The 26,091-nt window shown below is 37.7% G+C and overlaps 1 protein-coding gene across 8 annotated transcripts in view; it reads right to left on the bottom strand.

Annotated features, from left to right (window-relative positions):
• Window positions 1-19,958, bottom strand: part of ITPRID2 (ITPR interacting domain containing 2) — a 97,045-nt gene extending 77,087 nt beyond the window's left edge. For 5 of the 8 annotated variants that reach the window (XM_086361268.1, XM_086361288.1, XM_086361314.1 and 2 more), the window contains exons 1-2: window positions 19,831-19,958; window positions 19,447-19,543 (exon numbers count right to left, since the gene is read on the bottom strand). The gene's annotated coding sequence lies outside the window, so the exon portion shown is untranslated. Of the gene's footprint in view, window positions 1-19,446; window positions 19,544-19,728; window positions 19,746-19,830 lie in introns of those variants that run through there. The other 3 variants (XM_086361244.1, XM_086361227.1, XM_086361234.1) reach the window with 2 other exon arrangements.
• Window positions 19,959-26,091: the final 6,133 nt, after the last annotated feature.

Raw genomic sequence — 26,091 nt, 5'->3', positions numbered from 1 at the left:
AATAATTCATCAGTAAATATTTACTGAGAACCCTCCAGCCCAAGGATATGCTCTTAGGTGTTGGCATTCAGCAGATGTATAACCCAGTGAGGAAAATAAGGCAAAAGAAGTGCTAGGCAAGAGGAAAGTGTTTTAATGTGAGTTTGAGGGAAGGAAGGATTATTTTAGGTGGTGGGTAGGAATGAATAAGGGCTTCCCTGGTGGTTCAGATGGTAAAGAATCCACCTGCAGTGCAGGTCTCCTGGGTTTGATCCTGGGTAGGGAATATCTCCTGGATAAGGGAATGGCAACCCACTCCAGTATTTTTGCCTGGGAAATCCCATAGATAGAGGAGCCTGGTGGGCTACAGTTCATGGGATCACAAAGAGTTGGACATGATGAGTGGCTAACACTGTAGGAATGAATATATTTGGTGAAAAGGCAAAAAGGCATCTCATAATTGCATTTTAATTTAGGGCATTCTGGAATGTTCCAAGTTTAAATATTGAAAATATCAAAACACCTTACTTTCACATATCCAGGCCACTTAAGGTTTGCCAACTGCCTCAAGTAACCCAAAACAGAAATCACAAACATGGTAAGAGGGAATAGAGAAATGTTGGGCCATTGATTTTCAGGGCATTACTGTCAAAAATATGACTTTTAAAGAAAAGTATTAACAATGTCTATAACTTTATAGACATTGACATTGTGCATTGAAAATTTCATAGCAAATATAAGTTCTCTTTGGTTATTGTTATTCAGTGGGAACATAGCATATAGGCAACAATGATTTGCTAACATTAACTCCAGTGAGTCATTAAATTAGCACAGCCATATGTGGCATAGATGACAAATTGAGCTCATGATACACACCCGGTGTGGCATAGCCTATGATGCTCAACGTAGGCTGTTCATAAGCCACCCATTTTCCTCAACATACAGCTCCTTGGAATTCAGTCACTGTGGTGACATTCACTACATTCCGTATTGTCAGAACACAAGCATACAAGCATAGTTATAAACTACCGAGGCCTGACTAACTGTCTTTAATCACTCAAACCATTGCCAAGTCCCTGTTGAAAGTTCTGAGCCATAAATATGGTCCATAAATTACAATTTAGGAAACATCACCAAGGCATTCAGTTATGTTTGCTCAATTGGATTGAAGTTGCAATATTAGAAACTGGGCTTCATCGGATGTGAAATGTAATATAGGAAAAGTTTGGGAGTGTTTTGTTGTTTTTGTCTTAGTTTTAAATTTATCTAGTTTTGAAACATCCAAACAGAATCTTCTTAGATATGGTACAATATATAATCAATTATGGAAAAATGTTTTTAGAAAAGAAACTGTATTGAAATAGGGATGTATATAGAAATTATCTTGGCATTGGAATTACAGAGGGAGGGAGAAAATTTGAACTCAGTTCCAGGCTTCTCAACTAGTAAAGAATCCACCTGCAATGTGGGAGACCTGGGTTTGATCCCTGGGTTGGGAAGATCTCCTGGAGAAGGGAAAGGCTACCCACTCCAGTATTCTGGCCTTGAGAATTCTATGGACTATTTAGTCCATGGAGTCTCAGAGTCAAACATGACTGAGTGAATTTCACTTCACTTCACTTCACTTCTGGAGAAGGCAGTGGCAACCCACTCCAGTAGTCTTGCCTGGAAAATCCCATGGATGGAGGAGCCTGGTAGGCTGCAGTCCATGGGGTCGCTAAGAGTCGGACACAACTGAGCGACTTCACTTTCACTTTTCACTTTCATGCATTGGAGTAGGAAATGGCAAACCCACTCCAGCGTTCTTCCCTGGAGAATCCCAGCCTGGTGGGCTGCTGTCTCTGGGGTCACACAGAGTCGGACACTGAGTCACTTCACTTCAAGCATATCCCATCTCAGGTCACTCACTTGCTTCTCCTGCTGCATGGAACACTCTACCTTAGCACATCTGCATTGATAGTTCCCTGGAGACTTCCAGTTTCTGGCTAAATATTGCCTTAACCAAAGAGATTGCTCACTCTTTCTGCCTTACTCTCTACTCTCTTCCTCTGGCTTTCATTTTTTTTTCTTAATATATATCAACATTAATACTTCACATATTATACATTTACTTCTGGGCATTTTGTTTTTGTTATTGCTGCTTCTCTCTAGAATGTATTTTTTGTTTATTACTGTAAGCTCAGCATTATATCCATAACCACATAGTAGACACTCAATACGTTTTTCTGGAGGAAATAAATGGATGAATTGCTGACATAATGTAGGTCAAGAATAATTACTTGTGGCAGCTCCCACCCATAATAACCTTATATACATTAAGTTATATATTTACTTTGGGGAAGAGAAATGCATCCAAACATCTGAGGTACTCAACGGAACAAAAGTCATAAAATATTCAAAATCGAGAAGAGACACAGTATATACAAATCTACAGAACCAAGCGCTGATACCTAAAGTCTCTCAGAGTTGAATTTGCTTACTAGGTTACTCAGTAACAGATAGCTAACATACCTGCTAACTTAACAGCTTCCCAGTGCATGGTTTAAAAGCATATGCAGTTTCAAAAAAGTGTGTTGGGATAACTGGATACCCACATGAAACAGAATGAAGTTAGATACCCGCTTTACACCATATACAAAACTTAATCAAAAGTTAATTTAATCTTAGACCTTAAGAGCTAAAATTATTAAACTATTAGGGAAAAAAACGTGAAAGCAAACCTTTGTGACTGTAGCTTAGGCAATATTTTCTTGGATATGACTCCAAAGGAATAAGCAAGAAAAACAAAACAGAAAAACCAGACTTTCTCAAAATTAAAAAATTTTCTACTTCAAAAGAAATTGACCAAAAAAAAAAAAAAAAGGGGGAAGAGATAACTCACAAAATGGGAGACTATATTGTAAATCATGTATCTGAAAGTTAGGGTTAGGGTTATAAATAAATCTTATAACTTAATAATTAGAAAAAACAACAATAAAAATGGGCAATGGATGTGAATAGACATTTTTCCAAGGAAGATATACAAATGGCCAGTAAGCACATGTAAAGATGATCAACATCATTAGTTGTTAGGGAAAGGCAAGTCAAAGCCATAATGAGATGCTGCTTCACTCCCACTAGGATGGCGGTAATGAGGGTTGGCAAAGGTGTGGAGGCTTCCCCGGTGGCTCAGATGGTAAAGTGTCTGCCGGCAACGCGGGAGACCCAGGTTCAGTCCCTGGGTTGGGAAGATCTCCTGGAGAAGGCAATGGCACCCCACTCCAGTACTCTTGCCTGGAAAATCCCATGGGCGGAGGAGCCTGGTAGGCTGCAGTCCATGGGGTCTCGAAGAGTCAGACACGACTGAGTGGCTTCATTTTCACTTTTCACTTTCATGCATTGGAGAAGGAAATGGCAACCCACTCCAGTGTTCTTGCCTGGAGAATCCCAGGGACGGGGGAGCCTGGTGGGCTACAGTCCATGGGGTCGCAAAGAGTCGGACATGGCTGAGCGACTTCACTTTCACTTTCAAAGGTGTGGAGAAATCAGAATACTCATACCTTGCTGATGGGAATATAAACTGGTGTAGCCACTTTGGAAACAGTTTGGCCTTTTCTCAAAAAGTTAAATGTAGAATTACCATACCAATAATTCTACAACAAGGTACACAAGCAAGAGAATTGAAAACATATGTTTGCATCAACATGTGTACTAATGTTCATAGCAGCAATATCCACAATAGACAAAAAGTGGAAACAACCCAAATATCCATGAACTCGTTTATGGATAAACAATGGTGGCACATTCGTGCAATGGAATATTATTTGGCGACAAAAAGGAATGAAGTACTGATATATGCTACAACATGAAGGAAGCTTGGAAACATTATGCTTAGGTGAAGGATACCACTCACAAAAGGTCACATGTTGTATGATTCCATTTGTACAAAAAGGTCAGAATAAGCAAATCTATAGAATCAGAAAATAGATGATTTGTTACTTAGTGCTGGGTTGGGGTAGAGGGAGTGGGGACAGGGAATGACTACTGATAGTTCTTTTGGGGGTTCTTTTGAGGATGATGAGAATGTTTGAAAATTAGATAGTGGTAACAGTTGCACAGTTCTGAAAATATACTAAAACTCACTCAACTCTACCCTTCAAATAAGGGTGAATTTTGTAGCATGTAAATTATATCTGAATAAAGCTATTTAAAAAGCATATGGACAGTTCAAGTATGTGGGAATCACAGCTGGATGGCAAAATATCCCTGTTGGTACACCGAGGTTGTGCTACATAATAGAGGAATATACAGCAGCATGAAACCCTGTCCTGAGGAATGCAGATTATACAAAGGCAATAGAATTCTTCCCTTCAGGGTCAGTTCTATTCACAGGCAGGGCAAGAACCTTGGGTTTAAGAGGTGTTCAAAGCCCATTTGCTTACATTTTCCCCTCAGTTTATTGCTTCAAGGTCTGAAATGCCTTTTTATAGGTCATCCTGTGGAATAAGTCACGAATAACTTTATTAAAATAGAAATGCTGTATGTGGAAATGCATAGTACATTAACTTATTAACACTAATAAGAATAAGCTTATTATGAACTTACTTAGCCATGCGTTTCAGTAAGGCCCTAAAGGAATGAAGTGTTAATTAAAACTGAAGAGAAAAAATCTGGTACCTGGAACACTGCCCCAAGTATGAATTTTAGAAGTAAAATATGAAAGACATAGATTCAAAACGTGGCATGGCACAAAAGACTATTTTTTTTTTAATATATCATAATTTACCTACCTTGCCTTACCTTTCTTGCTATGTAAATCAAAATGTAGGCTAGATTTATACAATTTTATTCTTTGGTTCTTTAAGCTTTAGCAGGCAAGTGGGAAATCTAGGATTATAAATCATAATCCTTGGCAGTGAAAAGTTACAGAAGTGTTTTTAAGAAAGCAAGTGTCGTGATCAGGTGTTTTAGAAATATCATTCTGTCTGCAATGTGAACAGATTTGTGGAAACAAGAGTGATTGTGGGGAGATAGTATAGGGATCATCAACCCACCAAGAGGGAATGTCGATTACTTCAAAATGAAAACATCTGCAGAAAGTAATCTTATCAGAACTTCCCTTATCTGACTAAAGCAGTGCCTTATGGGAGCCAGCTGCCACAAACCCAGTCTCTGGGGAAGTCTCTAGTCAGAGAGGTGGCTGGCCTTGGGCACTGGGGCATTCCAGAAAATTTTATGCACAAACCTCATCAGAACCTTCCATCTTTTGAATCCCTTATCTCCCCCACCCCTCTTCATTAAAACTGTATACAAACCCTTACTCCTAGATGTTTGGGGAGTCACTTCTTATGAGGTATTCTCACTTGCATGTGAAAATTAACTTTTCTTCTGTCAATCCGTCTGTCATCAATTAATTTTCAGGCCCCTAACCACTTGGACATAAGTTGGTAGAGCATGTTTTTTTCCTTCCAACAATAGATTAGGAGGCTGTTTAACTAACACTGGTGAAAAGACAGTGGTGGTTTGTACTAGGGTAACAGTAGAAGGAAGAGAGGGGTTCCCTGGTGGCTCAGATGGTAAAGAATCTACCTTTATTGCAGGAGACCCAAGTTCGATCCCTGGGTTGGTAAGACCCCTGGGGAAGGAAATGGCAACCCACTCCAGTATTGTTGCCTGGGAAATCGTATGGATAGAGGAACCTGGGGGGCTACAGTCTGTGGGGTTACAAAGAGTCGGACATGACTTAGTGACTAACACACCAAGAAGGAAGAGAGATGTTTCCAGCAGAATTAACAGGGCTTGGGGTTTGGTTATGGTCAGGAGGGAATAGGGAGAACATGGGAATGTATCCTAGGTCTCTTCCCTAGGACTCTTCAAAAACTTAATATCCTGCTGGTATTAAGCAGGGTGAATGGCCTTGAATGGCCTTCAAGATGTGAGTATGCTGAAAAAAAAAAACCTGTCTGTGTGTGTGGGTGGGGGGACAGGTGGGCAGCTCAAGAGCAGATAACGGAATTTCTCATGGAAAAAAAAATGTCTTATTTAGCAAAAACATTTTAGTGAACCATCTTTGATCTGCATTTGGAGCTTGTCTAAATGAACTAAAAAGTGGACAAAGAAGACATTGCCTGCATCATGAAGAAGAATGTTTTGCTTCAGCCAGAGGTGGATGAATCAAGTGTTCCAAGACCAGGAAAAGCAGTGAAGAATAACAGGAGGTAGGGGAGATGGCCCTGCAAGACATCAGGGGCTAGATCCTAAGCACAGGTCCTGCCTAGTAGCAAGTACTGCCAATGGACAGAGACATCTGATATTCACTTTCATAGTATGTGCCATGCTGTGCTGTGATACAATGCTCTTGCATCCCAAGATGCACACCCAAATATTTAACCCAACTGCCTGGTGTGATTGTGTTTCAGGGAAATACATGAATACACTTGTGTTTTATATTTGCATTTGTGCAGAATGGATGGTCAGGAAGCGACAGTTAGAACTGGACATGGAACAACAGACTGGTTCCAAATAGGACAAGGAGTACATCAAGGCTGTATATTGTCACCCCGCTTATTTAACTTATATGCAGAGTACATTATGAGAAACGCTGGGCTGAATTAAGCACGAGCTGGAATCAAGATTGCTGGGAGAAATATCAATAACCTCAGATATGCAGATTACACCACCCTTATGGCAGAAAGCAAAGAAGAACTAAAGAGCCTCTTGATGAAAGTGAAAGTGGAGAGTGAAAAAGTTGGCTTAAAGCTCAACATTCAGAAAACTAAAATCATGGCATCTGGTCCCATCACTTCATGTTAAATAGATGGAGAAATGGTGGAAACAGTGGCTGATTTTATTTTTTCTGGGCTCCAAAATCACTGCAGATGGTGATTGCAGCCATAAAATAAAAAGATGCTTACTCCTTGGAAGGAAGTTATGACCAACCTAGACAGCATATTCAAAAGCAGAGACATTACTTTGCCAACAAAGGTTCATCTAGTCAAGGCTATGGTTTTTCCAGTAGTCATGTATGGATGTGAGAGTTGGACTATAAAGAAAGCTGAGCACCAAAGAATTGATGCTTTTGAACTGTGGTGTTGGAGAAGACTCTTGAGAGTCCCTTGGACCTGCAAGGAGATCCAACCCTTCCATCCTAAAGGAGATCAGTCCTGCGTGTTCATTCGAAGGACTGATGTTGAAGCTGAAACTCCAATACTTTGGCCACCTGATACGAAGAGCTGACTCATTGGAAAAGACCCTGATGCTGGGAACAGTTGAAGACGAGAGGAGAAGGGGATGACAGAGGATGAGATGGTTGGATAGCATCACCAGCTCAATGGACATGAGTTTGAGTAAACTCCGGGAGTTGGTGTTGGACAGGGAGGCCTGGTGTGCTGCAGTCCATGGGGTTGCAAATTGTTGGACATGACTGAGTGACTAAACTGAACTGAACTGATGCAGAATGGATAGAAGAGGAAGGATGTGAAAGAGATAATTCAGCAGTAGTAGGAACTGAAAGAGTAAAGTGGGGAGGATGAACCCCCTGACCTTTACCACATCTATTGGGAAGTAGGGTAGCAGGCGGGGTAGCAGCAGAAAAACCCCAAGAAAATTATGTTTCACACTATATGTGAGACCCAGGGTAGGGGCAGAAGCAGTGCCATTTCCAGTCAACTATTGTAGGCTACTCTGAGTGAAGGGAGTGACCAGGACCTCCATGCTGCTGATACATGTATAAATAGCTAAATGAGAATCTTTTAAATTATCTATTCATAAATCTAACTGCTGAATTTCCTCATTTTTCATTTCTATGCAAAAATGTGAGTATTTCTCTATTTGTGAACATAAGTTATCTTGGACACATGGCTAATGGTTCAGAGTACTAAAGAACCTATTTCACATGTGTGATGTACCAGTTAGGTGGATGAGTTGAGCGTTGGGAACACAAAAGATAATATTGTCTGGAATAGAAAATAATATTGGACCATTTTTAATCTTATGACTCAGTGCTTCAATAAGACACAGGTTTTTCTTAATGAAGACTTCTGAACTAATGAAAATGTCTAAATTCCAGTATAAAACCAGTGCTTTCCTACCTGGAATATCTGTTAAGTCAGTGAAATATATTTTGAAGGAAAATACATTGAATGTCTTATATAACATTTAAAGTTTATTTTCTTATTGTTTCAACTATTCTCTGTAGAGGCATCCTTGAAACAGAGCAATTTAGAAGTTAAATTATGTACCTGCAAATTATCCTCAGGAGTTATTTTTTAAAAATCATGTCCTTCATTCATGATTTGCATGGAGACATGATTATACTAGCAAATTACTGGCGGTCTCTGTTGTTAGCACCAGGAACTCTGTTGAAAAATAATTGTTTTCTCCTCCTGTTGAGATCACCGCAATGTGTAGCACAGTACTTTTAATTTTTTAAAGAGGATCTAATAGAATACACCAGGAAAAGAAACTGTAAAATGAAGGTTTTTTAAAGTTGTAAGTTGCAGGTGTTTGGTCTTCTGAGTTGTATATTGTACCAATAAAAGGTATAAAACTACACTATTTTGGTTCTATGATAATGGATCAATTTAAAAACTTTTAGTAAATCAAGTTTTTTAGATTCTGTGGAAAATTTTAAATTAAATTTATTTACTTTTTCAGCAGTGAAAGAAAAGTACAAACATAAGCATTGTAGTTGGTCACTGTTATCTGTGTTATCTTTCCATGCAGTCATGTGCAGTGGTTAGTTATGGTCAGTGTATCACCGAGCTAGCCTAACCTTAATTAGCCTGACATACTAACCAGAGATAGTTAAAATGAAGTTACTTTTTTATCTTTGAAAGATTTAGCTTGTCACCAAGGCTGGTTCCTAACATCATCTTATAGAAAAGATATGTTCCTAGATCTTTCACATGAAACAAGTCTACTTTGGCCATAGACTTTCCACATACAACTTTTAAGTAAGAGTCACTATCTCTTAAGATGTAGATGTATAGTGGCAGAACATTTTTGCAATAGCTCCACAAAATGAGAAGTGAACAAAATGTCTCTGTTTTTGGAAATAACAATTCAGGAAATGAAACATAACTAGTCCTTTTATTTTAGCTCCTTTCCCCAGTCTGTTAATTACATTGTCTAACCAAAATTGGATGTTTTATTATTATAATTAGACCTCTCCAGTAGTTTTCTCATAGTTTTAGTTCTCTCTGCCATTTGAAGAAATCTCAAGAAGAGTAATAGATGGTTCACTAATAACATATTCTCCTCCTCTCAGACCCTTAATGCTGTAGATAAAGAGTTAGACTCTATAAGAGTCTATTTGCATGTATGGAATGAAATCATTAAAAGTAAATTTTTAGCAATATTTTTTCCCTAGAGTATAAGTATTCTGGACTTTTTGGGAAAATTTCAGCAAAGGAAATCCCTTCTTTCTAATGAAAGAAATATTGGGCATTTGTAGGAGTAACCACGTTTATCACAAAGAAAAATGGGAGGATAATGAAAAGTTTTATTTTACTAATTAGAAAGAAGATGTCAATATTAATGTTAACTATTATTTTCAATTAGCCATTATTTCCCAAGAAATTAACACCTGCTATGTTATTCCGTATTCTAAAATACAACAGGTTTCAAGTCTTGAAGTCAGTCAAAAATGAGAATAATAAAAGATTGTAGCTTAAACTCTCTCACCCCTTCAGCTTCAAAAGATTTGTACACACTTTACCCAGATGATTAACATACCTAGTAAAGTTTTGAGTCTCCATCATCAGCCATTTGCAGCATTTGTGGGAGTGGGAGAAATGAGAGAAAATTCCTCTCGCGTTTCCCTCCCACTGTCCTTTCTTCATGATAAAGGTCACAGTTTTGCTTAAAGATTGGCTTATAGACTGTTGTAGCTAAAAGAGACTCTTTCAGTCATCTAGGTTCATGTTCTTATTTTACACAGAAGAGGAAACTAAGATCCAGAGAATTTAAATGACTTGCCCAAGGTCACAAAGCTAAAAATAATGGGATAGGAGCTAGAAAATACCAAGCAGGAAGAGTTTTCCCTGTAAATTATTTTTGTGTGTGTGGTTGTTAGTTCAAATATGTTAGCCCTATAAAATGTTAATTCAGGTGAGCCTGCTAAAAATACTTATTGTTTCTTGATATAATAAAGATAGGGAAAAAAATCCAGAGGAATGAAAAGGGAAGTGGTCCACAGATCAAGTGAGACACAGCATATGTGCTTTGATTTTAACGCTTTGGGTCAAAATCCCACTTACAATCTTGGTAACCAAAAAGAATCTTGTTCTTGGAATGCTGGTAGGGACCTGAATTACTCATAAGCCTCTTAGGAAAGAATTCACCATTCATTTGATATTGCAGTGATTCTTGATCAGAATCAAGAAAGGCAAGCAAGTCTTGATCAGAAAGACAAGCAAGCCTCTTTTACTGTTATGAGCCTAGTCATACATAACAAATCCCTCAGAAACCTTCGATTGAAGGACCATCTATTTTGAATGATTTTAGTATGGACTAGATGCTCTACCATTCTTTCCCTGTTGGTGCCTGCACAGCAAACCTCACGTACTTGTATCAGGGAGTCAGAGCATCCAAAAATGATAGCATTTCTAATTGTAGACGTACTCAACTGACAACCATTTCCAAAGTATTGCCGAATCATTATTCTAAAAGGTTTAACTGAGGAGTACTCAAACGCCAGTATTCAGAGTAGAGTAACTCCAGTGAAGTCATCGGCTTTGGACCAAATATTTGGATCATTTGATAACTTAAGTGACAAGCCTAGCTTCTGGTTTTCCTTCTACTCAATTCCTCCTCCTCCTCCCCCTCCCACAAAGTATGTCTGTTACTGCCAGAGGATTAAAAATTCCTTTCTAATCTACTTTCACGGGTAGGAGACTGACCAAAAGCTCCATGGGGTCTTAATTTAAGTTTTCCATTTTGCTAAAAGATAAGAAAGAAGCACTCTACCTTTATTTCTGAAGTCTCTAGGAACAAGTTTAGCCTAATATAATATTAAAATACAACATTCAAAATAATATCTGGCATTTTCTTGACATTCCAGAGGCATGCTTGAAATAAATGATGACAAAAGGAGCTAAAAATGGTGAAGGAAATTACAGAAGTGTTTGACTATCATCCAAAAGATTCTAACAGAGGAAAATCTCCCCCCATCCCACAGTCATCTTAAGGCTTTGTACCAAAGACTGCTAAAGATTTTAACTGGTTGGCAAAATACATAGCACGTGACAAAATATTTTTGACGTGGTAGCTAAAAAATCTTCTTTTTCATTACATACTTGACCATTTTATAAACAAACATAATAATTAGGAAACAATAAAAAATCAGGAGTAGGAAACTATATTCGATATCCTACAATAAACCATAATGGAAAAGAATATGATGGAGAACATACATGTACATACATGTATATAGGCTTTCCAGGTGGCACTAGTGGTAAAGAACCTGCCTACTGAATCAGGAGACACAGATTCAATCCCTGGATCAGGAAGATCCCCTGGAGGAGGGCCTGGCAACCCACGCTAGTATCCGTGTCTGGAGAATCCCATGGACAGAGCAGCTTGGTGGGCTACGGTCCATAGGGTGACAAAGAATTGGACATGACTGAAGTGACTGAGCACGCATGCACATACACGTACGCACACACACACACACACACACACACACATATATATAAAACTGAATTACTTTGCTGTACAGCAAAAATTAACAGAACATTGTAAATCAACTATATCACAATAAATTTTTTAAAAATTCAAGAATAATTTATATATGATAGAGTCCTCGATTTGAAAACAGCGAGGCTCCTCAATCTTTTATAGCAAATAGAAACTCTTCAGTGCTCAAGTATTTGATTCTCTGGACTCCCTCTGTGTCTCCCTGCCCCCATTGAAATACTGTGAACAACTTTTCATGCTTACTCTTATGAATCAATGTGAAATTTGACACTTTCCCTTCCTCATTTCAGATGACTCATTACTCTTGGTGTAATCTCCAAGGACCAGAAGCTCTACTTAAAAGTGAGTAACAAAAGAAGCATCTATAATTCAACCTGGTTTACCTAGAGAACTCTAATAGTTATTGTTCACTGCCTTCTTAAGTATGCGTTATAAAGCTGAGCAAATGCAGAGAAGCTGGAGAGGTAAACTGACTGTTACACCTTAGACCTGAAGTTTATCAGCAGTTCTACCTAACCATCCATTATCTCTAGGATGCTATTGGATTTTAGCTTTGGGAGCATTTTATTTATTTTCAAGATTTTGGATCATCTTTCTTTCAGACCTCTCTAACTGTGCATATGGAAAGTAATAGATCTGAGCTACTTCTTAAAAATCTTTCTCATTTAAAGCTTGACCTCTTTTCTGCTGTGTGATAACCACTACCCCACCCCTGAGTCTCTCTCAGACTTAGAAAGTACTGTGGAGCTCAATCCACTACAGAAATCTTAAATCATCTAGAAAAGCCTGTGGTCTTTTAAACAAGAAGGAAGCATGAATATGGTACTCTAAGTAAAATTCTGCTTACCCTTACTTGAAAATGAGGGGATGGGGAAACTGAGGCCCCTTTACTTTTCCAAATCCTAGAAACATCTAGTCCTGAGAGAAATTGTTTCTTGGTCTAGAAGCTGAGAAGGATTTAAGTTAAACAATGATCCTTTTTCCATTTCTTAAAAAAAAAAAAAGGCCAGCAGAGGCAAATGTTCTGTTGGACAAATTGTTTCAGCAGATGTTCATTGTCCCAGGGAGAAAACAGCCCCTACTTTGCAGCTTAGCATTTGCAAATTTAGAAACTTAAAATATTTTTAACTTGAAATGGTCCATGTGGTATGAGTGAGATGTAAATATTAAAATCATTTCTGTGGCTACATTAGATATATCTGATACAGTGATGCAACAATTGTCATCTATCTGTGCTTTTCAAGTTTCTATAGATTGTTTGTTTTGTTTTTTTTTTCCCCTCAATCATTTATAGTTTTTCACCTGGAAGAATATTAATAATGTACTAACATTTTGAGAATACTTATGATGTACTAAGTACTAGTAATTATCCTATGATGTAAGTGCTGTAAGGATGGCTATTTTAAAATGTGGAAACCAAGGCTCACAAAGATTAAATAACTTATCTAAATCACAGAGCCAAGGAGTGAAAATGGAATTTGAATGTAGGCAGCTGGACTCTAAGACAGGGATAATCTAACTTTTTTCTGTAAAGGGCCAGATAATAAATATTGGATGCTTTTTAAGCCATAACACCTATATTGCAAATATTCGACTGTGTCTTTGCAGAACAATAGCAGCCTAAGACAATATGTAAATGAGTGAGCATGGGTTGTTCCAAGAAAACTTTATTTATGGACCCTGAAATTTGAATTTCATTTAATTTTCATATGTCACAAAGTATTATCTTTCTTTGAATTTTTTTTCAACTGTTTAAAAATGTAAAAACAATTCTTAGCGCATAGGCTGCACAAAACCACAGGACAGGCTGAATTTGGCCCACAGACTAGTCTGGCAGTCCTGGCTCAAAGTTCTTAAGGATTGAATTATATTTTTAGTAGTGTCTTTTAATAATTTTTTTAAAAGGCAGTTTATAAAACTATATTTACATTCTAGCATTTTTAAGTCAGACTTTATCATAGAAAACTGTATTTTGGGAAAAAAGATTTGCTTTTTATATTATATGTATTAGGTTGGAACATATGATTTTTGCCAATTTTGATTGGGCTGCTTGACCTATAAAAGTGACAATGTTTCAATATTAATATTTATAAATGTCTGTTGTCTCAGAAGGTAACTCTTATTTTATTAGAGTAATAAAACATAGGCTAGTGACCAGGGAAACATAAGCAATTTAAGAATCAGATGTGTAACAAACTAGATGATCCTTAAGTTCCCTTTACAATCTTTTCTATGAAATATGATAGTCTAGGAGTTATAAAGAAAGGCGAACATCATATTATCACTTAATTTCTCTTTGATAAGTACTAAACTGTAATATCTCATTTAGTTTCCATAATGACACTATGCTACTGCTGCTGCTGCTGCTAAGTCGCGTCAGTCGTATCCGACTCTGTGTGACCCCATAGACGGCAGCCCACCAGGCTTCCCCGTCCCTGGGATTCTCCAGGCAAGAACACTGGAGTGAGTTGCCATTTCCTTCTCCAATGCATGAAAGTGAAAAGTGAAAATGAAGCCGCTCAGTCGTGTCTGACTCTTCGAGACCCCATGGACTGCAGCCTACCAGGCTCCTCCGCCCATGGGATTTTCCAGGCAAGAGTACTGGAGTGGGGTGCCATTGCCTTCTCTGAATGACACTATAAGATAAGTGTTTTTACTGAGTTTATATTGAGACAGTCTAGATTCTTGCCCAATTCAGTGCTTTAATCAATGTCAGTACCACTACGACTTTTAACATAAAAATTTTAAAAATATATTCTTTTCAAATTCATTGCTAGAAAACCAATTGTAAAGGCATAGTATTCGAATTGCTCTCATTTTCAGTAAACTCTAGAAAACATACTCACATAATTGTGAAACATTTTTGTAGCCGCATTTATATTGTTTCTTTGGAATTTTTACACTAATAATCTCTGACTTGGGTATGATCTCAGTTTATTTTTAAATGGACGAGTGGAAGAAAATGAGAATCATAGCTTTTGGTAAACAGAAACTTCACAAGCTAAATGATTACTTGAAACTGATTGATAGGTTTAAAAAGTGAGAATTTTAGAGTATCAAATCTCTTTTTTCACTTATTAATATATTAGCAGAACTTTTAACTCCTATATGTACTAAGAAAACAACTATGCATACACCGAGAAAAAAAGCATTTGAAAAGGAAAGAAGCTACAAAATAAAAAGAAATATCTAGATTAGATCATTAAAATTATTAATACCTTTTTTCATTTATACTTCTCATTCCCTCTCTAAAGAAGAAACCAATAATTTCATCAGTGGCTACTAAGGAATAAACTATGACATTGGTAAGAAATTCTGAAGAATTCCTCAGGGATAAAAATATCCTCACAAGGAAATGAATTACTCTGGGATACAGTTACCCTGGAACTTTTTTCTTCTTTTCTTTTCCCTTTCTTTTATTTCCTTTTCCCTTTTTTTTGGGCATAGCGAATAAAATAAATTTCAGGCACAGTTGGCTTCCTTCCACTCACAACTTTCCATCCTTACTTTTATGTCTTTTTTTCCTAAATGCCATATTGACTTCTCCTGCTAACATTATTTCAACTCATCAAACTATATTTTCCTTCATTCAAAATTTACTTCAAAAGTCAGTCTTCTCTAGGATGCACATCAAGCAAGTTGAAAATAGAGACATCGGCCAGAAAGTGAAATTCAAAAATTAGTAAAAAGGTTCTTGGCAATTCCAAAGAAACAGAGGGTTTACATGAAAAAAATGTATGAACAGACTTTTGCAACATGGTTGAAGAAAGGGAGATTTTCGATCTTCTGATTTCCACTAGAATGTAATCACAGCAAAAATATGATTTTTATCTTATTTACCACTGAATTTTCAACAAAAAGTGTTTCTGGAACATGATAGGTGCTCAGTAAATATCTACAGAATGAATGAATGGCTATTGAAAAGTAACTTCAGACATGAAATCAGGAGCACAACAATTAAGCAGATGATATTATATTATTGTCTTGCTTTAATGAGTCTTCTTTATTCTTTATTCCCTCATTCACAACGAGGGAAATATTGTACAAGTCACTTGGACACAGCACTATTTAGTAATATGATATGAGTTTAAAGATAATGTGATCATTGTCATATTTGTTTTGTAATAATCAGATTCCAAAAAGCAGACTAGCAGATTATAAGCAGTTTCCAAAAAGTTCAATTAAAAATTAGGTGTGATCCTAGAGGCCAATATTATAAATAAAAGGAATGAAGGCACATGAGATTTCAGATTTTAGAAAACAACTCTAACCCATAATTATATATTTAGCCAGGATAAGATTTGTGAAGCCTGAAAAGCCATGTTTCTCAGTCTCAGCATTATTGACATTTGGAATCTGATACTTCTTTGCAGTAGGGATTGTCCTGTATGTAATGAGATGTTTAGCAGCTTCCCTGATCTCTATCCACTAAATGTAGGTAATACCACACCTCCTTTCTTGGGAAACCAAAAAATATCTTCAGATATTGCCAAATTGAGAACAACTGCTCTGAAGGAAAGAAGAGAGACAATATTCTCAGGTTTTAGAAATACTTATAAGCAAACGTGGAAAAAGGAGTTTATAAGAGTGATTCAAAAATCACATCACTGCAGCTGAGAAATTTAAAATGCCAGTTTAAAAAACTATATTAAGAATAAAAGAAAGGAATATCTCCTGTGGCTTATCACAGCAAGATAAACTTTGGTGCTCATTGTGTATAGATAAACAATAGGACCATTAACATTATGAAAATATTTTGCATAATCTTCTCCATTCAGACAAATAATCTTCTAATATTACAGACCATTTTTAGGTAAGAGAGAAAGAAAGTACTTTATTCCTTTATACATTATTGTGATTTCTAAAATTTGGTAAATTTCATATCACAAGAGTAGGGGAAATTATCAAAGGCACAATAATGTTTTTAGAAACATTTGAAATTGTTTTAAAAGTTATACCATAAAGTAAACAATCCAGATTTTTATAAAAATAATTTAAAATAGGTGGTGTTAAAAAGTTGCTAAGCTACTTAGTAAGGATCCCTGAAATGATTCTGGAATGATCAAAGACATACTGAGTGCCTGTAATAGAAGAATTGACTGTCAAAAACCTTGATTGCACTGTATATGTCAAATTACTCTCCTACTTGACTGGGTTTCTTGAATTGTAGATCAGTGTGATACTAAAAATACAGTGAATTTTGATTTCCACAAAGGGTTTGTGAAATATTCTTAGGCTATCTGTGTTCTTGCAGACAGACTTGAAAAGCATGGGCAGATTGAGAGTTCAGTTTGTTTTCCCTACACCACCAGATGAGTATTCCCCCTACCTTCAGAAGGCTCCTTGTTATAATGCTTTTTGGCAATCTCTAGGAGCCTGGTGGGCTGCTGTCTATGGGGTCGCACAGAGTCGGACACGACTGAAACGACTAAGCAGCAGCAGCAGCAGGACTCCTCAAAATGAATGTTCAAAGTCATTAGACTCAATAATCAATAAGTGGCCTTTAAAGTCTATCATCTTATGGTATTTCAACCACTGTGATCTACAAACTGTCAGTGCCATTCAGTCTGTCTTTAATTAAGGTTGAACAAAAATTTTATAGATTTATCCCCATCCCATCTTAGGTGGACATCATACTTTTTGTAAAATTCTTAATCCACAAAGAAGCAAATCAGTATCAGTTAGTATTTGTTTAGTTTAAAAAATAACACTCAAATAAAAACAGGATTTATTGTTACACTATTAAGTATATTTAATAGTTTACTAGTGTCACAATCATTTGGTTATACTGACAGAGAAGAAATGGTATGCTAGATGAGAAAAAAAATCTGCCTATCAGATATTGTATCAGTCTGAGTTTTGCTCTACTCCACCCATTCCACATGTTCACCTGTCACCCTGCTCCAATAAATACAAAATGACTAGGCAAAAACTTTACTAGCATAGATATTTTAAGCACCATGTCTTAGCTGCTTCAGTTGTGTTCAACTCTTTGTGATCCCATGTACTTTAGACCACAAAGCTCCTCTGTCCGTGGGATTTTTCAGGCTAGAATAGTGGAGTGGGTTGCTCTGCCTTCCTCCAGGGGATCTTCTTGACCCAGGGATCAAACCTTGTCTCCTGCATTGCAGGCAGGTTCTTCACCGCTGAGCCACTGGGGAAGTACATAGCTTAGAGTACTATGGTACTTTAAGCACCACAGTACTAATAATATCAAAAGTATATTTTCAGGCCAAAGAGAACTTTTTAACAAGATAAAAAGGAATGTAAGCTCGAATGAAAAATTTAAATTTACATCTTACCTGGGAAGAAGTACACTGTTTCAAAAATGGTACCAAGTCACACCAAGTGTACATAACTATAGCCACGCAGTTATCTAAATGGGCTGCTTAATTTTACAACTACATAAATTAAAAAATACAGTGTAATGAATTGGTGATAACTGATAATACTGTGATTTATTGTTTTACTTTAAAAAGTATAGGAATTCTAGAAAGGAGATTCCAATTTGACAAGCTAAAAATAAATGGATGGTTTGCATGTCATATTCAATCATCACTTCATGATAATGATTCATATTATTTCACATAATAGTTTCCTAACCAGAGTATTGGTTCACTGCTGGAAAACCCAAATCATATTATCAGGTAAAGACATGCTGCATTGCTTTCTCTCCAGCATCAGTGAGGGTCCTTATTGCACAGGTCATCTTTACCCTCAGGTGTCTTCAAACTCTGAACAAAAGGAAACTTACTTAATAAGACAACAAACATTTGACCTGACTTGTATCCATGATGATGATCTTCCTTGTAAAAGAAATATATCCCTAGGAAACCCAGAGCCATGGAGAAGAGGAGGCAAAGCATGACTTTGAAAGAGAGAATCAATAACAGCACTCAGCTAGGATCCTCTGCAAATTTGACAAAACTTGTTTTCAACATATAGTCTATGTAAACTGTGTGATGCTGTAAGTTTAAGCTCACAGGGTTGCAGAGTTCAACCTGCAGGCTTGTGAAAGTGTGAACTCTTTAAGAGTGAGAAGGTAATTTGGCCTAACAAACTCAATACAGAGTCCTTGTCAAGCACTTACCCCAAATTATTACCCAAGGTAAGCGTTACATTGCCTGGAGCAGCTAACTTTAAATCAAGAAATGCTATTTTCCTTCCTGAGAAATAAGAGTGAATTTTTTGTTTGTATCACATTTGGTCCATGTACTCACAATGAGTACAAGGACCCCTATTTTGTCTTCATCTTTAAGACATACTCATAAGGAAAATAGCCAACAGAAAACAGATAAGATAGAGATTTTGTTTTAAAAGAGAGACAAGTAACCAAGTTACTTGTTATGTACTTGATACATAAGATCAACAAGTCTTCCTTTTGAAGTTCACAAATATGAAGTCCATGTCTCAGCTGGAAACAGTCAGATTTGAAATCTTTTCTCCAAATAGAAATAATGATATTTGCTTTCATAACAATTATTTTAGAAATTTCGACCCTAAATACACTCACTTCTCCATTTACATGTATCCACTATTTGGAAATCAATGAGAAATGAACTCTAGAGCCTGTCTCACAGACCTCCATTATTAGGGCTACCTCTTAAAAAAATCTTTTTCCTCAGAACCTTTATCTGGAAGAAAAATCATTTTAGCATGCTTTTACTTGAAAACGATCCCAAGTAAAATCATCATTTCATATTCACTCATTCACTCATAAAAGCATTTAAGTGATTTAGGAAAAGTTAAGTATGGGAGAGGATAGCACTTTCAAATAAATCCAAATCTTACCTGGTAAATTGAAATGGAACAACACCCTGAAATCCTTCTTGACTTGCCTCCTCTCCTCAAGGGACGACTAAATCACAGCAGCCAATATTCTTAAACCCTGAAAGAAAAATCAGGAAGCTTGATCTGTGCACATAATGGCCTGCACAATGTAAGAAAGCGCCGTTTCTTGGCAACTAGGAAACAATCCTTTTCAATTAACTCAGAGCAATTGGCCCACGTTTGTTGTTAAACAGAGTAAAGAAAATGCTCTAAGAACTCAAAAGAACCTTGATAATAGCTCACCAAGAAAGTCAGGGCAGTTTGTTCATTTTGAAAAGCATTTTTAATTAATTGACTGCCCATTCGACTCGCCTAACCCTTTCCTAAGAATTTTTATTGACCTACCTGTTTCACTTCCCTGTTGCATATTATTTACTTAAAACCTCAGTCCTGAAGAGTTGGATTCGTTGTTGCAAAAACACAGTGAAAAGGTGAAAGATAATTCTAACAAATCAGGGATGTGTAATGTTATCCTGTGTACTATTTGCACACTATATTTTGCTTTCTAAATCATCAGCTTGAATGTAGCCCTGAGTGCTCACATAATTCAAAACAGTTGTATCTTCTATTCGTTTCATTGTTAAAGACCACCTCCAGCAGGCACTAATTTCAGGTGGTATGTAGGAAGTGTAGCTGGGCTAGGTTGACTTGTGTTGATTTAACTATCTGGGGGGATATGAATCATATATGAATACATAATTATCCTTGGGAAGATTGGTTCCAGCTCCCTAACCCCCACCAAGAGTAACAAACTCCATGGATGCTTAAATACTCTATGCAAAATGGAATAGTATTTACACATAACCTGTGCACATCTTCCCCTGTACTTTAAATCTTCTCTAGATTACTTCTAATATCTAATACACTATAAATATTATGGAAACAGTTTCCAGGCAGGTAACAAAGTCAAGTTTTGCCTTTTTGGAACTTTCTAAAATTTTTTTCTTCAAATATTTTTGATCCGTAGTTGATCTATGAATGTAGAACCTACAGATATGGAGAACCAACTGTACTTGTGAGAATTTGATGAACTCTTTGGGTGCTTTGCATTCTCCTGTACGTATTTGAAATTTAATGTATTAATTGGGGTCCATATGTGGGACCCTTACTTAAGAATTTCTATTCCAAAAGGCAAGTGGTGAGGAAAATACGTTATGTATAGATAATTTTTGTTGCTAATCAAATTTTACCATCGCAAATGGTAAAGCTTTAACTATCAAGTATGTTTGTATCTCCAAAGAGAGAAGACATTTTAAGATAGATAATCTCCATATTCAACCAATGTCAAATTGGATAAATTTTGTCTTCACACAACCCCCCTCCCATTTTGCCAAGGTTGATCAAGAGTATATGTTATGGTGTTTACTGTCAACAGCTCTTTTGTTTTCTTTTTTTCCTTTTATCATCCGGAACTCCCTAAAATATGTGTCATTCTTATTGTGCTATCATTAATGGGCAATTCTTCTTAGGTAATATTTTTAAAAACTATAACCTTTTGGAGGGATTGTCTTCACACAAAGCACTTTCTCTGCGGGTGGGAATTTGAGGCAGTGTTGCACACTGTTGAAGGTGATGTGTTTAGGTAGACCTTCTGGCACCTTCAAATCACATTCTCAACAGCTGTATACACTTTCCATGGATAGAACTGGCTGGGATAATTTTATAAGTGTTTCTTCAACCTTTGTACTGACTCTTGTGCTTGTTTGCTCCATGACCTCAGGTAGATTTGTTAAACATTTTGTGTCTCAGTTCCCTTATCTGTCAAATGAAGTTAATAATATTTACATCATAGGGTTATTTTGAGGATTGATTAAGATTGCATATGTAAAGCTTAAAACAGGGCCCAGCAAATGGTATGTGCTCAAAGGTTAGCTATATTGTTAATATTGTTGTGCTTGTTTGCGTTTCTGAACTGACTAACTTTCAAGCTCCTTTTCAGATTCCCCAAATCCTATATAATCCTGAAATAAAAATCTAAAGTTATGTAAACAAAGGCTTTGAGATATATAAAATGACTCTTCCTTTTTTTATAGATAAATCCTCATTCATCATCTAATATGTCTAATATTTAGAGCTTTTATATGCCCTTTCACTAACAGAGAAAAATGAAAATTGTTTTGAAAAGTTAAAAATGTCTTATTCTTTCTGAAAAATGCATTCTTGTTAAATAGATTCACTTCATTTAACCAAATGCAGAGAGAAGCAGAAATTCTGCAAGAATCTTTTCTCACAAGACATTTTATCACATGCAATACAATTATTTGAAAAATTACTAGCTTTTCTTCTTATATTCTTAAAATGTATGGACCTTACTTCAGTTTTTGGCATCCATTTAGAAGTATTTCTAACCAGCAGCTTCAGATCCTAATATTTGAGAAGTAATGCATGCTTTTGAGTATTTGCTGTAAAAACAGTCCAGCCAGAGTAGGCCATAAAGACTCCATCTGATCCTCTCCAGCTTAAAAGGCAGGTTTAACCCTAGGTCTTAGCTAAATGCATTGTGCAGCTTCCTCAATCAAATACAAAGCCATGTCTCTGCTGGGAGAAAATTCAAAATTATTTTGAGAGACCAAATAAACCAGCCTTCTTGGAAAGACTGGATTCAGCTACTCAAGTAGATATTAATTATCATATACTTGGTACATAACAGTGCCTCTCTTGTTCTTTATTTCTAGAAGTCTTATTTGCCTCAGTATCTTGAAATAACAAATTATGGAACAGGGGAAATTACCTATGAAATGTGCAAAAAAACTGAAAGGACAATATTTGTTTAAAAGTACTGAACTCTGGAGATTTTAACAGAAATACTCTGGAAAATTTCAATCCAATGTCTCTCTTTGCAGAAGATTGGGTGTAATGTCAAAACAGTGCTGCATAAGCTACTGGGAAATGTGAATTCCTCGTCAGAAATTCTGTAATAGCCTAAGTCTCAGTGTTATTTCCCTCCTATACTCTTTGAGGAGCTCTCCCAAGCCCGAGGTCAGGGGCGGCAGCCGAGAGGAGCTACCCAACGTCTGAGGTCAGGGGTGGCGGCCGAGAGAAGCAAACCCATGTCCAAGGAGCAGAGGCTGCGCAGGCACAAGAGGGCTGAGAGAGCTACTCCACGTTCAAGGTCAGGAGGGGCGACTTCGTTCAAGGTCAGGAGGGGCGACTTCGTCCAAGGTAAGGAGAAGCTGCTGCGCTTTGCTGGAACAGCCGTGAAGAGATACCCCACGTCCAAAGTAAGAGAAACTCAAGTAAGATGGTAGGTGTTGTGAGAGGGCATCAGAGGGTAGACACACTGAAACCATAATCACAGAAAACTGGCCAATCTGATCACATGGACCACAGCCTTGTCTAACTCAATGAAACTAAGCCATGCTGTGTGGGGCCACCCAAGACTGGCAGGTCGTGGTGGAGAGGTCTGACAGAATGTGGTCCACTGGAGAAGGGAATGGCAAATAACTTCAGTATTCTTGCCTTGAGAGCCCCATGAACAGTATGAAAAGGCAAAATGATGGGATACTGAAAGAGGAACTCCCCAGGTCAGTAAGTGCCCAGTATGCTACTGGAGATCAGTGAAGAAATAACTCCAGAAAGAATGAAGGGATGGAGCCAAATCAAAAACAATACTCAATTGTGTATGTGACTGGTGATAGAAGCAAGGTCTGATGCTATAAAGAGCAATATTGCAAAGGAACCTGGAATGTTAGGTCCACGAATCAAGGCAAATTGGAAGTGGCCAAACAGGAGAAGGCAAGAGTGAACGTTGACATTCTAGGAATCAGCAAAATAAGATGGACTGGAATGGGTGAATTTAACTCAGATGACTGTTATATCTACTATTGTGGGCAGGAATCCCTTAGAAGAAATGGAATAACCATCATGGTCAACAAAAGAGTCCAAAATGCAGTACTTGGATGCAATCTCAAAAATGACAGAATGATCTCTGTTCGTTTCCAAGGCAAGCCGTTCAATATGGTAATCCAAGCCTATGCCCCAACCAGTAACACTGAAGTTCAACGGCTCTATGAAGACCTACAAGACCTTTTAGAACTAATATCCAAAAAAGTTGTCCTTTTCATTATAGGGGACTGGAATGCAAAAGTAGGAAGTCAAGAAACACAGGGCAAAGACTAATAGAGTTTTGCCAAGAGAACGCACTGGTCACAGCAAACACCCTCTTCCAACAACACAAGAGAAGACTCTACACATGGACATCACCAGATGGTCAACACGGAAATCAGATTGATTATATTCTTTGCAGCCAAAGATGGAGAAGCTCAATACAGTCAGCAAAAACAAGACCAGAAGCTAACTGTGGCTCAGATCATGAACTCCTTATTGCCAAATTCAGACTTAAATTGAAGAAAGTAGGGAAAACCACTAGACCATTCAATATGACCTAAATCAAATCCCTTATGATGATACAGTGGAAGTGAGAAATAGATTTAAAGGACTAGATCTGATAGACAGAATGCCTAATAAACTATGGAATGAGGTTCGTTAAATTGTACAGGAGACAGGGATCAAGACCATCCCCATGGAAAAGAAATGCAAAAAAGCAAAACGGCTGACTGAGGAGGCCTTACAAATAGCTGTGAAAAGAAGAGAAGCAAAAAGCATAGGAGGAAAGGAAAGATATAAGCATCTGAATGCAGAATTCCAAAGAATAGCAAGAAGAGATAAGAAAGCCTTCCTCAGTGATCAGTGCAAAGAAATAGAGGAAAACAATAGAATGGGAAAGACTAAAGGTCTCTTCAAGAAAATCAGAGATACCAAGGGAACATTTCATGCAAAGATGGGCTCATTAAAGGACAGAAATGGTATGGACCTAACAGAAGCAGAAGATATTAAGAAGAGATGGCAAGAATACACAAAAGAACTATACAAAAAAGATCTTCACGACCCAGATAATCACGATGGTGTGATCACTGACCTAGAATCAGACATCCTGGAATGTAGAGTCAAGTGGGCCATAGAAAGCATCACTATGAACAAAGCTAGTGGAGGTGATGGAATATCAGTTGAGCTATTTCAGATCCTGAAAGATGATGCTGTGAAAGTGCTGCACTCAATATGCCAGCAAATTTGGAAAACTCAGCAGTGGTCACAGGACTGGAAAAGGTCAGTTTTCATTCCAATCCCAAAGAAAGGCAATGCCAAAGAATGCTCAAACTACCGTACAATTGCACTCATCTCACATGCTAGTGAAGTAATCCTCAAAATTTTCCAAGCCAAGCTTCAGCAATACGTGAACCGTGAACTTCCAGATGTTCGAGCTTGTTTTAGAAAAGGCAGAAGAACCAGAGATCAAATTGCCAACATCCGCTGGATCATCAAAAAAGCAAGAGAGTTCCAGAAAAACATCTATTTCTGCTTTATTGACTATGCCAAGCCTTTGACTCTGTGGATCACAATAAACTGTGGAAAATTCTGAAAGAGATGGGAATACCAGAGCACCTGACCTGCTTCTTGAGAAACCTATATGCAAGTCAGGAAGTTACAGTTAGAACTGGAAATGGAACAACAGACTGGTTCCAAATAGGAAAAGGAGTACATCAAGGCTGCATATTGTCACCCTGCTTATTTAACTTATATGCAGAGTACATCATGAGAAATACTGGGCTGGAAGAAGCACCAGCTGGAATCAAGATTGCTGGGAGAAATATCAATAACCTCAGATATGCAGATGATACCACCCTTATGGCAGAAAGTGAAGGGGAACTAAAAAGCCTCTTGGTGAAAGTGAAAGAGGAGAGTGAAAAAGTTGGCTTAAAGCTCAACATTCAGAGAACGAAGATCATGGCATCTGGTCCCATCACTTCATGGGAAATAGATGGCGAAACAGTGGAAACAGTGTCAGACTTTATTTTTGGGGGCTCCAAAATCACGGCAGATGGTGATTGCAGCCATGAAATTAAAAGATGCTTACCCCTAGAAGGAAAATTATGACCAACCTAGATAGCATATTAAAAAGCAGAGACATTACTTTGCCAACAAAGGTCTGTCTAGTCAAGGCTACGGTTTTTACTGTGGTCACATATGGATGTGAGAGTTGGACTGTAAAGAAAGCTGAGCGCCGAAGAATTGATGCTTTTGAACTGTGGTGTTGGAGAAGACTCTTGAGGGTCCCTTGGACTGCAGGGAGGTCCAACCAGTCCATCGTAAAGGAGATCAGTCCTGGGTGTTCATTGGAAGGCCTGATGCTGAAGCTGAAACTCCAATACTTTGGCCACCTCATGCGAAGAGTTGACTCATTGGAAAAGACTCTGATGCTGGGAGGGATTGGGGGCAGGAGGAGAAGGGGACGACAGAGGATGAGATGGCTGGTTGGCATCATTGACTCGATGGACATGAGTTTGAGTAAACTCCAGGAGTCGGTGATGGACAGGGAGGCCTGGCGTGCTGAGATTCATGGGGTCGCAAAGAGTCTGACACGACTGAGTGATTGAACTGAAACTGAATAAAGAACTGACCTCATCTTCTGACAGGGTGGGGAGGGATTTCCCTCCTACCCCACCCACTCCATCCGCCATCCGCCCCCAAGAGTTATTGACTGAATGTCTTGAAAGAGGTCAGGAGATATGTATTTTAGTTCCCAGCACTGGCACCAGTGAGCTTAGG

The sequence above is a fragment of the Bos grunniens genome, chromosome 2 (assembly GCF_055505025.1).
Source record: "Bos grunniens cultivar Pamir isolate PY7600 chromosome 2, Bosgru_T2T1.0, whole genome shotgun sequence".
Lineage (NCBI taxonomy): Eukaryota > Metazoa > Chordata > Mammalia > Artiodactyla > Bovidae > Bos > Bos grunniens.
Note: the sequence above shows the minus strand (reverse complement) of the source record. Positions and strands in the feature narration are given on the sequence as shown.